Here is a 9,540-nt window from a genome sequence, read left to right on the forward strand (position 1 = left end):
TGACGCTGTCTAATCTATTACGTGTTTACAGACGTTTCGGAAAACTAACTACTTGCTTTCCCGGCTTACTACTTGACCACGAAATGCTTGTTTCCTACACGTTGGTAAGTTTCTACAAGATTACACGGCGTCACATCCCAGAACATGGTTCGTTCCTTGTCACCGCCATGATAACTTGAATAATTTCAAACAGACGTCGTGTGTTTTCTGTGCGGTAAAGCTATCCATCTAACAGGCCGTGGAGGACCATAGCGTTGTGAGACGTCGAGGTTCCCACATTTTCTAGACGTAGGCTCACATTGCGGAGAATCGAACCCGCGACTTTGCGGGCTGTAGCATAGCGCCTCAACCAAATACGCTACCGCGTGCCCCTTTCTATAAAGTGAGAACTGATTTAACAAATATCATACTGACGAGCGTCGGGTTTCAAAGGGTTAATACCTTCCGCGCTGTTTCCAATATTCCGCCGAGAGCGAAGTGATGTAGTATGGTGGGGACCAGGTCATGGTGACCCACTGTAGTCATGATGGGCCCAGTCGGTCCCTCAGTGTGCGTGGGGGAAGTGAATAAATACGTCCGACGTGAATGCAGTGGGGTTGCCCTTTGATTACCGTAAAGTAGGCGGTCCAGTAGGCCATTGTGAGTGGAGTTTGCCTCACAATGGGGTGGTGAGACCCCTCGCAATTCTAGTCTCCCGGTTAGGATTTGAGGACACATTATGTATTGTATCCTCTGGTGTAGTTCACGAAACAACGGGAGGCCAAGAAAAGCTCGCATCTGGCTCAGATCAGAACGCAATGCGCAGGCGCTATGTACCATCTTCACGGCGCGTTGCGAGGCGTTCTTAGTATTCCGAACTGTGTAGGTCTTCCCGACTCCGTATTGTGGGATTCTAATGCTCGAACTTCCTGTATTATACTCACACCAAGAAGTACATGGACTCTCGGGGGAACATAGTGCCTCCATCGTCAGGGTGAAGATATGTGAAGCGAGCAACGAGCGAGGTGCTTACTGCTTACTGTCTACCCAAGTTGCATGGCGTTGCTACCCTGGAGAAAGTAGTCTTGTCTCTATGTTAGCATATGTGTATACACGTAGAGGGTATATATATTGTCACGTGATGGAGTGATTGTAGACGGGGTTTCGATTGTTAATCAGACTTATTAAATCCTCAAACAACTCGTGACTACACTTTATAAATCACTGTCACACACAGACTAGTGTTCTCAGTCGCGGTCTTCACTACCCTGCTTGGTAACGGCTTCCAACAGTGGATGTTCCTCTGCTTCCGGGCCCACGTCCTCGCAGACTGGCGGCCATCTCACACCAAACTCATACTCTTCTAACTGCCATCTCAAGACTCGCCCGTAATCTCAGCTGGTTCTCGTTTTATAGTCTCGGCACGGATCGCACAGAAAACACCGCTTCCAACAGTTCCTTCATTGTGGCGTGCCCGCGTTGAGAGTTGTTTATTGCTGCGTAGTAACCGCGGTGTCCCCTGTTACGTCACTGTGGGAAGTGCTGTTACATCACCGTGGGGGAGAGGTGTTTACCGAGCGTTGCGTAGTGATGGAAGGAGTGGGGGTATGTGACGTCACTCGCGAGACCGCAGAGTTCACTTGACCCCTACTTCCTGTTGCGCCATCCACGTCACATAACTTCGCTGCTTACTGCTGCGGACCTAATAGAGAACACCCTACTCTTACCAATATATACGGTGACCACGACTGTTAAAGCAGTGTGCAAGTATTTGTGCGATTCCAGTCCCCATTCCGAAAAAGGCTACGTGCATTTAATTGTGTGTCACTCCTGCGTGGCCCGAGATGGCAGCCATATCCCCTCGAAGTTACAAGACACGAGACTTGTGCCACAACACGATATTTACGACTGTCCATCTTCCTCGTGACACGTCAATTCATTTGAGAAACTTCAGCGCATTAGAAGAAGACTTGCTGAAATAACAGCTTCCATTTTGATGCATTGCCATGACGGATCGGTGAGAGCGTCGGCGTAGGCGTCGGATCAATCACTCGCTGCAGACCTGTTTGAATAACCAACACGAGCCTGTGCTTATGGATACCTGCAGTGCTTCAGCAACACGTGGGCTTGTACTCCTGTTGCGGGCCCCATTTTTACTGCGCAGTCAGCCATGTTCCCGGACACTTGTTATGTTGACAAGTTTGTCATGATGAGACCGCCTCTGTGGTCTAGTGGTCAGAGTTCCTGGCTTCAGATTCAGAGGTCCCGGGTTCGATTCCCGGCGCTACAAGATTTTCTGAGAAGTAGTGGGTCTGGAACGTGGTCCACTCAGCCTCGTGACAATAATTGAGGAGCTGTTTCAAGGAAACAGCGACTCCGGTCTAGAAAACCGAGATTAACGGCCGTGGGGATTTGTTGCGCTGACCACGCAACACCGTCTATCCGCTAAATTTGGCACTAGCTTCACCCACAAGCGGCGTCGCTCGGTTGGTATAGTTCGCTCGCGGACGACAGGCCACGGAGATTTTTTTTGTTTTGTTTGTCATGATGTTCTTCAGTTCTCCAGAAAATTTCCAGGAGTGTACGTCACTTAGGCGGCGATGGTTTTCTTCCAAATCCTTTCAAATTCATCATTGATCCACCATCTTACTTTTCGAGATGCTGAATGCTCCGGCCATAACTCGGAGTATGTAGCGTCGAACTATGTATTGCTGCATAATGAATGGGCGCACGGCGTCCGTTGTCAGCACGGCATGGCGCGTCTCCAGGAGACGACCTCCAAAATATGGGGAGCAGCTACGACTGTACTGAGTAAGCAGCCGATAAGGGGTGGTCCTCCAGCTTGGGATGGGTTTTGGGCTAAAGAACTCTCCATATTTTTCTTTTTTACGAAATGTCACAAGTGGCCTCGGACTTAGAGACTTATTCTTTGGACTTTAGCGACCAGTGGAGGGCTCTTGCGAACGTCGTAATAAATCTTCGGGTTGCGTAGAATGTTGGTAAATTGTTGGTTGCGCAACTGGCGGCTTTTCAAGTAGGCCTGAGCTCCATTAAGTTGGTTTAGTGAGTGAGTGGTTTGGTCTCAGGTGGCATCCCAAGATCTGCGCGGAGGTAATTAGCAAAACCGCCGGCTACCGGAGCGACATCACAACCCGGTGTTCCCTGGGTACGAAACGCGGACCGCATTGCGCGGTAAATAGTGCCCTGCATATTGACGGGAGTTTGAGGGGAGAACCGCAGTGGTTTGGTTACCAGTTTATCGAACAGAGCCATCCTGTGCCCGAGGGAGAGCCGAGCGGACAGGCTGTCGTGTGTTGTTGGCATTTTGTGTAACGTCAATAACTGAAACGTAATGAGAAAATAGCCATAAATGTAATATCTCTTAAGGTTATGATACCACGATCTTACGACTATGCTACGTAACATCGAATGGTATGATTGGTAGTGAATTGGAAAGGATTCGGAAGGAGACAGCGTCGCGTAACCCAAGTACTGCCCTGAAATTTACTTGGAGGGTCTTAGAGAGAGCTTGGAACCCTTCAGTCAGGAGAGGCGGTGTCCCGATCGGGATTCGAACCAGGAGCGTCACCTCTAGAGCGACCTGTACCGTGAAATCAGTGGCATGCAGTACTTGTAAACCCGTGTGATCCTGTAGAGATCTGTTTCGTTGGCTTCAAATCCTGCGTGAGCTGTCTGGGGCTCTGGACCCAAATGACGGCCGATCAATGCGGCAGAGGATCACAGCAAGTGCTTGCCGGGCAGCTGTATTACATTTAATTAAAAGTTCTCAGTTTACATTTTAACACGGATTAAAAGTTCTGAGTCCCATTTTAACACGGATTAAGTATGTTACAACACTTGGCATGTAATGGTAGCTATATATACCATCCCATTTAACAATAAACAACTCTGCATTAACCACACAGAGTGCTTTTGTGTGTTTTATATGATTTTCAGATTAAAACGAGATATCGTTGAGGACTGTGAGGACGTCTTCAGGGTTCAAGGTGTTCCTACAAGACTGCACGGTGTCAGAGCCCACACGACAAAATTGGAAATATTTATGGCTGTGATAACCTCAACAAATGTGTTCATGTTATTATAAATAAACGCTGTGAATTAGGATTGGACACGCACCCCAAATTTTCCACAGCAATACTTGCAGATCCGTGACTACCGTACATATTGGTAAGAATGTACTCTGTAGGCAGTCTTACGGAGAGGAAGTCCCGTTATTCAACGAAATCACCAGAATGGGGAATGTGGTTCCCATTTCATGTTGGTGCTGCGATACGCGGCCTTACTTGGTGACGAGTCAGACGCAGAACATGGAATCAGTTTCATAATAAGTTTCATTAGACCCGCTGCGGGAAGCAGGAAACAGAGGAGAAATTTACTGAAATAGATCGTACTTAAACCTGTATATTTGGGGGCCGCCAAATTGCTTTTGTAAATTAATGCAAGTCGCGCCTATTCAGAAAATAAAAAAATCTTCGGCCCCTATTTACAGCACTTCACAGAATTTGCTGTTTAACGGGAAATAACAAATTTGTTGATGAAGATTTCTGCCTCCTCTAGTATAACGCCGTGCAGTCCGTAGGCAGTATCACTTCAGGCCCTGAAGATGGACGCAATATGTTCTTCCGAAACATCGGTTGACTTTCAGCGGACTACAGTGCATTATATCCCAGAAGTTACAGTGCCTCGTACCTACCGCTGTGAGAACCTCAAATCCTACAAATTCTTTGATGAACACCCTGACTAGTGAGCGCTGCACAGGTCCTGAATAACTTCTGTGCTCGAAAATGTTTATCAGCCCGTCTTCATACGCCCCCCCCCAACCCATTTCATCTGTGTTGCATTTGATGTTTTCACAGACGTGGTTATGAAGAGTTCTGTCTTCTGAGATGTAAGTCCATGTAGTGCGTTGAAAGACAACCGACGTTTCGGATGAAAATGTCTTCATATTCGGGGTGGATGAATAAGTCAAGCAAGAAACGAGCGTGAAAGCGCTTTGCTTGTCAACTGTTTTCTCACTGCTTATTTACTCGACTTATTCTTCAACCCTGAAGATTGAGACACGTTCTTCCGAAACGGCGGTTGATTCTTAATGGACTACATGGCGTTATATCGCAGAACATAGAACGCTTCATTTTATCTCTTTATATCAAATACAGACCAAGGTACGGTAAGTACAAGTATTTACGGCATCATAGGCACAAAGCGAACCGAGTGAACGATGAATTCGAAACGTCCTTACAATCCGATAAGGGAACAGCGCCATGGTTGCTATAAGGTTTTAACTACAAGCCATTTTTCCTCTCAGCAGAATAAATTGGCACTGGGGAACCGGAGGGGGGGGGGGTTGAATTACCGCTCCTGATGAATCTTGTACCTCCTCACTTGAACAGCGAGGAATCTCATTAAAAGAAAAAGTTGGATAGGAACGTGGCTTAAAAACTTGTTCATAAGACATAGGAACTAATATGGACTTGCAGAAGGAGCGCAACTACGAAAACGTATGGACGAGAGGGCAGCGTGTACAGGTGACGTCATGCGCGTTGATACAATTTCGGGTACAGGCGCAGACACGTCACGAAGCAACAGTTCCCGTCGCTACGGGAGGGTGTAGACTGGGCGTGGGCCGCTCTCGGGGTGTTGGTGCAGGCTCATCATTGTAACTAACTAACAAACCAGCTCCATGGAAAGGGCAAATCCTAGAAGCTTTTAGTCGCTCAGCCACCCAGTAAATTGCCTCCACTTTGATGGAACCCTAAGGTTCATTACCGTGTTCACAAGAGCCCATCACAAATGAATCAAGTCCACATCCTCTCATTTTACTGAATATCCATTTTAATATTATCCTTTAATTTTTGCGATCAGAACTTTACGTTTATTATTTCATTCTTGTACCTTCTCTGCCTGCCTCATTATATTTGATCTGATCAGTGGGATATTATTTGTGATTCGTCTAACTGGGAAACAAAATGTGAAGGTTATACTTGAGCGCAAGTGCACAGAGGCAGAGTAATGAATTCTGTCAGCAAAGCGACTGCGCAGTGTTCGTTACTGTTAAGATTGTGTGTCATGTGTTTCATAACGAGCCGGCGTACATAGCGGTAACTTTGGTATAGAACCTCCGTCGTGACGCCGGATATTCCGACTTGGGGTTTTGCAGTAGTACCTCGAATAGGCTGCGGCCACTTCCTTCAAGATTCTTTCCAATTCATCAATCACCAATCATTCTACCATACGACAAACACACACGTGCCGAAAGTAGCAACAAAGTCGGCTTTGCCCATTCACACGTGTGTGTATATACTGTAACGTGTAGAGCCGTTACTATGCGACGACCACGAGATAGGCGAGTATACCAGACTCGCTTCTAGGCAACGGCTCCACAAACACGTTCCCACAGCAACGAATCGAAAAGCATCAAAAGGGGTAGTGTTGGGAACGGGGTGTTTTCTACGTAGTCCGTGCCGAGGAGTTACCTAGAAGACAATGGGGCGACCAAGTCAGTTCTGTACAGAAGTCTGTGAAGAGAGGACTCGAGCGCGTGAAGATGAATCTCCTCTGTTAGAAGCCGTCGCCAAGAAACGGTTGGTGAAGGCACAGCAGGCTGAAAAATTCTGAGTGGGTACTGGAGTGATGAGTGGTGCTGCTGTAACTGCTTGTATTTACGAGCTGCGTGTATGAGGTGTCAATAAATCCATTCAGCAGTCCAACCCCCGCCTGTATTCAGGCTGTAAATCTGGTGATATACAGAATCGCACAAGTATTCATCAGTTCAGTGTAGAAAGTACTTAAACCGACAGTGTCATCTATCGTAAGCAACTGTACAATTCCTGGCTCTGTATACCGCCATTTTGGAACTTGTAACTGCCTCTGTGCTTAATTAAACGCACACGCTATGAAGGAGTGTTGGAGAGTAGACGTATAGATCCACACATTCTTAATCCCGGAACTACACCTTCACGACCCGGCCGCCTTATCCCCTTGAAGGAGGCACGGTTACCCATTGGCTATGAGCTGAGTGGGTTCCAGAGCTGGTCTGGACGCTGTGATCAAGAGACTGTCTCCTTCCTCTGCCGAGAATCGAACCACGATTTCTCGGTCGTGCATATCGCATCCTAACCATTATACCGACTGAGCTATGTCTGCTCCATTGCAGATTCTGTTACAGGTTTTCAGGAAGTGTCCCCGAGAGTCCTCACGCACAGCATTAGAAATGATTGAACTTACATTTGTACTGTGTAGTTCGTTTGTTTGTTACGGTTCTCCTTGCAATTAAGGAAACGTCTGCATGTGGCGAAGATGAAATTCTGTTTTACTCTGGATATTACTTAGATGAGATGAAGTTTTGAAGTTGTGTTGAAATTGCTGATACTCCTGCTGCAGTAACTTGGCTTGCAGTTTGATGAAGCTGGCAAGAGCATTTGAAAGATACAGAAGATCGAAGACAGAAGAGCAGACAAAATTTCTGCAACAAACTTTTGCTAATGAGATTACTTCTCTGTGTAATCAGCGCTGTTAACAACAGGTGAGAAGTCAGTAGTGCGCTGTCAGAGGCGCAAGATGTCAGCACTGCTCCGTAACAGGTCCGTCCTCTGGGGACCTGAACACTCCAGCTCCAAGCATATAGCCCCTTCGGATGGGCCCCAAAAGAATATGCGATTTCCTTGAAAACGTCTTTAAAGATTTTTGGTTAAGTTCCAATGAAATATGGAGACCATCTCCCGGTAAGTCCATAGAGGCGGAATTTTCCGGAAAGTAACGGTACCCACGCGAGGGGCCCAAAAGCGAAATGCTGCTTTTCGCGAAATCTGTTTGTTATCATGGAAAGTGATATTTTTGTTTAAAATGCAGTTGTTTTCTGGGATATTTATTTTAGGAAAGTGTAAGTCTGATTCGCCAGGAGTACATGCGGAAGTGTGTCCTTCCTCAGACTCCTTAAACTTGCTTACCGCCATTTTTCTGGTTGACCTAATTACGTATATTTGTTTAGCTTCGTTGTTCGATTTTTTCCAGTTTCTTACGCACTGATTGTTATGTCATGGGACGCTATGTAAGTTCAGCATTTAAAGCATCGTTAAATAAGTCACACAAATAAATTATATATATTTAATGATTATTTCTGGGGTACGCGGCAGCGTAGCTGGTTGCACTATGCTACAAGCCGGAAGGTTCAGGGTTCGAGTCCCTATGAGGTGGATTTTTTCAATTTGTCTAATCCTTCCAGCCGCACTATGGCCCTGGGGTCGACTCAGCCTCTAACAGAAATGAATATCAGGAATATTACTGGATGTAAAGGGCGGCCGGCGCGTAAGGTTCACAACCTTACCGCCATCTGTGAGCCGACTGTCTAGATAATGTGGGAACCTCGACGTCTCACAATCCTATGAGCCTTCAAGGTCCGTTACAGGGATACCTTTACTTTTTTCCTTATTTGTATGTGTCTTTCGTGTTAACATCTGACCATTGAAGAGACAGAAGGGGTGGAATTGTTTCGGTGATGTGAATTCACGCCCCATCCCCAGACGTGCAGACGTTTCGTTCATTTCGAGTATGAGACCTGTACATTTTATGGTTTTCCGAGAACTGCTTGTCCTTGCTGACGCCATGTTAACATGGAACTCACGTAAGTACTCCCAAAGTCAGTGCTCGCAGCTCCATTTTTCATGTAATCCTGGCTCATTATCTGCTTCACAAATTAACAGTCACCTGTTCGTAATGTCATGGGTCAAAGTCTCACGCTGCCACTTGGTGCGCATAGCGTAAATTCGTTCCCAAATTTCGTCATGTAGTTCGCAGGTCGCGCGTATAGAACATAAATCGGCCCGCACGCGTTGTGTGGCGCTGTTGCCACCAGAATTCTTAAATTACGTTTACTTTGCGACGCGTCTCCTGGCGGAACGCAATGCCACTTTGTTCTGTTGCAATGGCTGCCACAGCAAAGTGTTCAGTAATGTAACGTCTGGTTCAGTGGTTGCAAACACATTCTTCTGCTAATATCTGTTGCTTCCAAACATGAGGTAAGGGTAATTTTGCTTGCTTCTGGGACATTCTGCACCGCCTCTATGGTCTAATGGTCAGAGTTCCTGGCTACAGATCCAGAGGTCCGGGTTGGATTCCTGCCGCTACCCGATTTCCTGAGGCTGAGTCGACCCCAGGCCATAGTGCTGCTGGAAGGATTTTGAATTGGTGAATAGGTTTATTGTCCGCTTGCAGATCGTGACTGCAAATAGCTATAGCACTGTCGCTATTTCCACACTGTACAGCTCACTAGAGCACACATTCTAGTGCTCGCATTCTGTTACTAGACGTTTCTTGGTAACGGCTTCAACAACGGCTATTTCTCTGCCTCTGGGCTCAAGTCCTATCTTCACACACTCCCGCACAGAACTAATCTCTAACCTTGTCCCTTGCTTATAACATTTTAGCACGGACCATATAGAAAACAGTTTTTGTATTGTCGCTTTCGTGCCTGTTGCTGCGGGAACGTCTTTACCGAGCCGTTGCCCAGAAGCGACCCTGGTATATACGCCCATCTCGCGTTCA

Source organism: Cryptotermes secundus, unplaced genomic scaffold (assembly GCF_002891405.2).
Source record: "Cryptotermes secundus unplaced genomic scaffold, Csec_1.0 scaffold976, whole genome shotgun sequence".
Lineage (NCBI taxonomy): Eukaryota > Metazoa > Arthropoda > Insecta > Blattodea > Kalotermitidae > Cryptotermes > Cryptotermes secundus.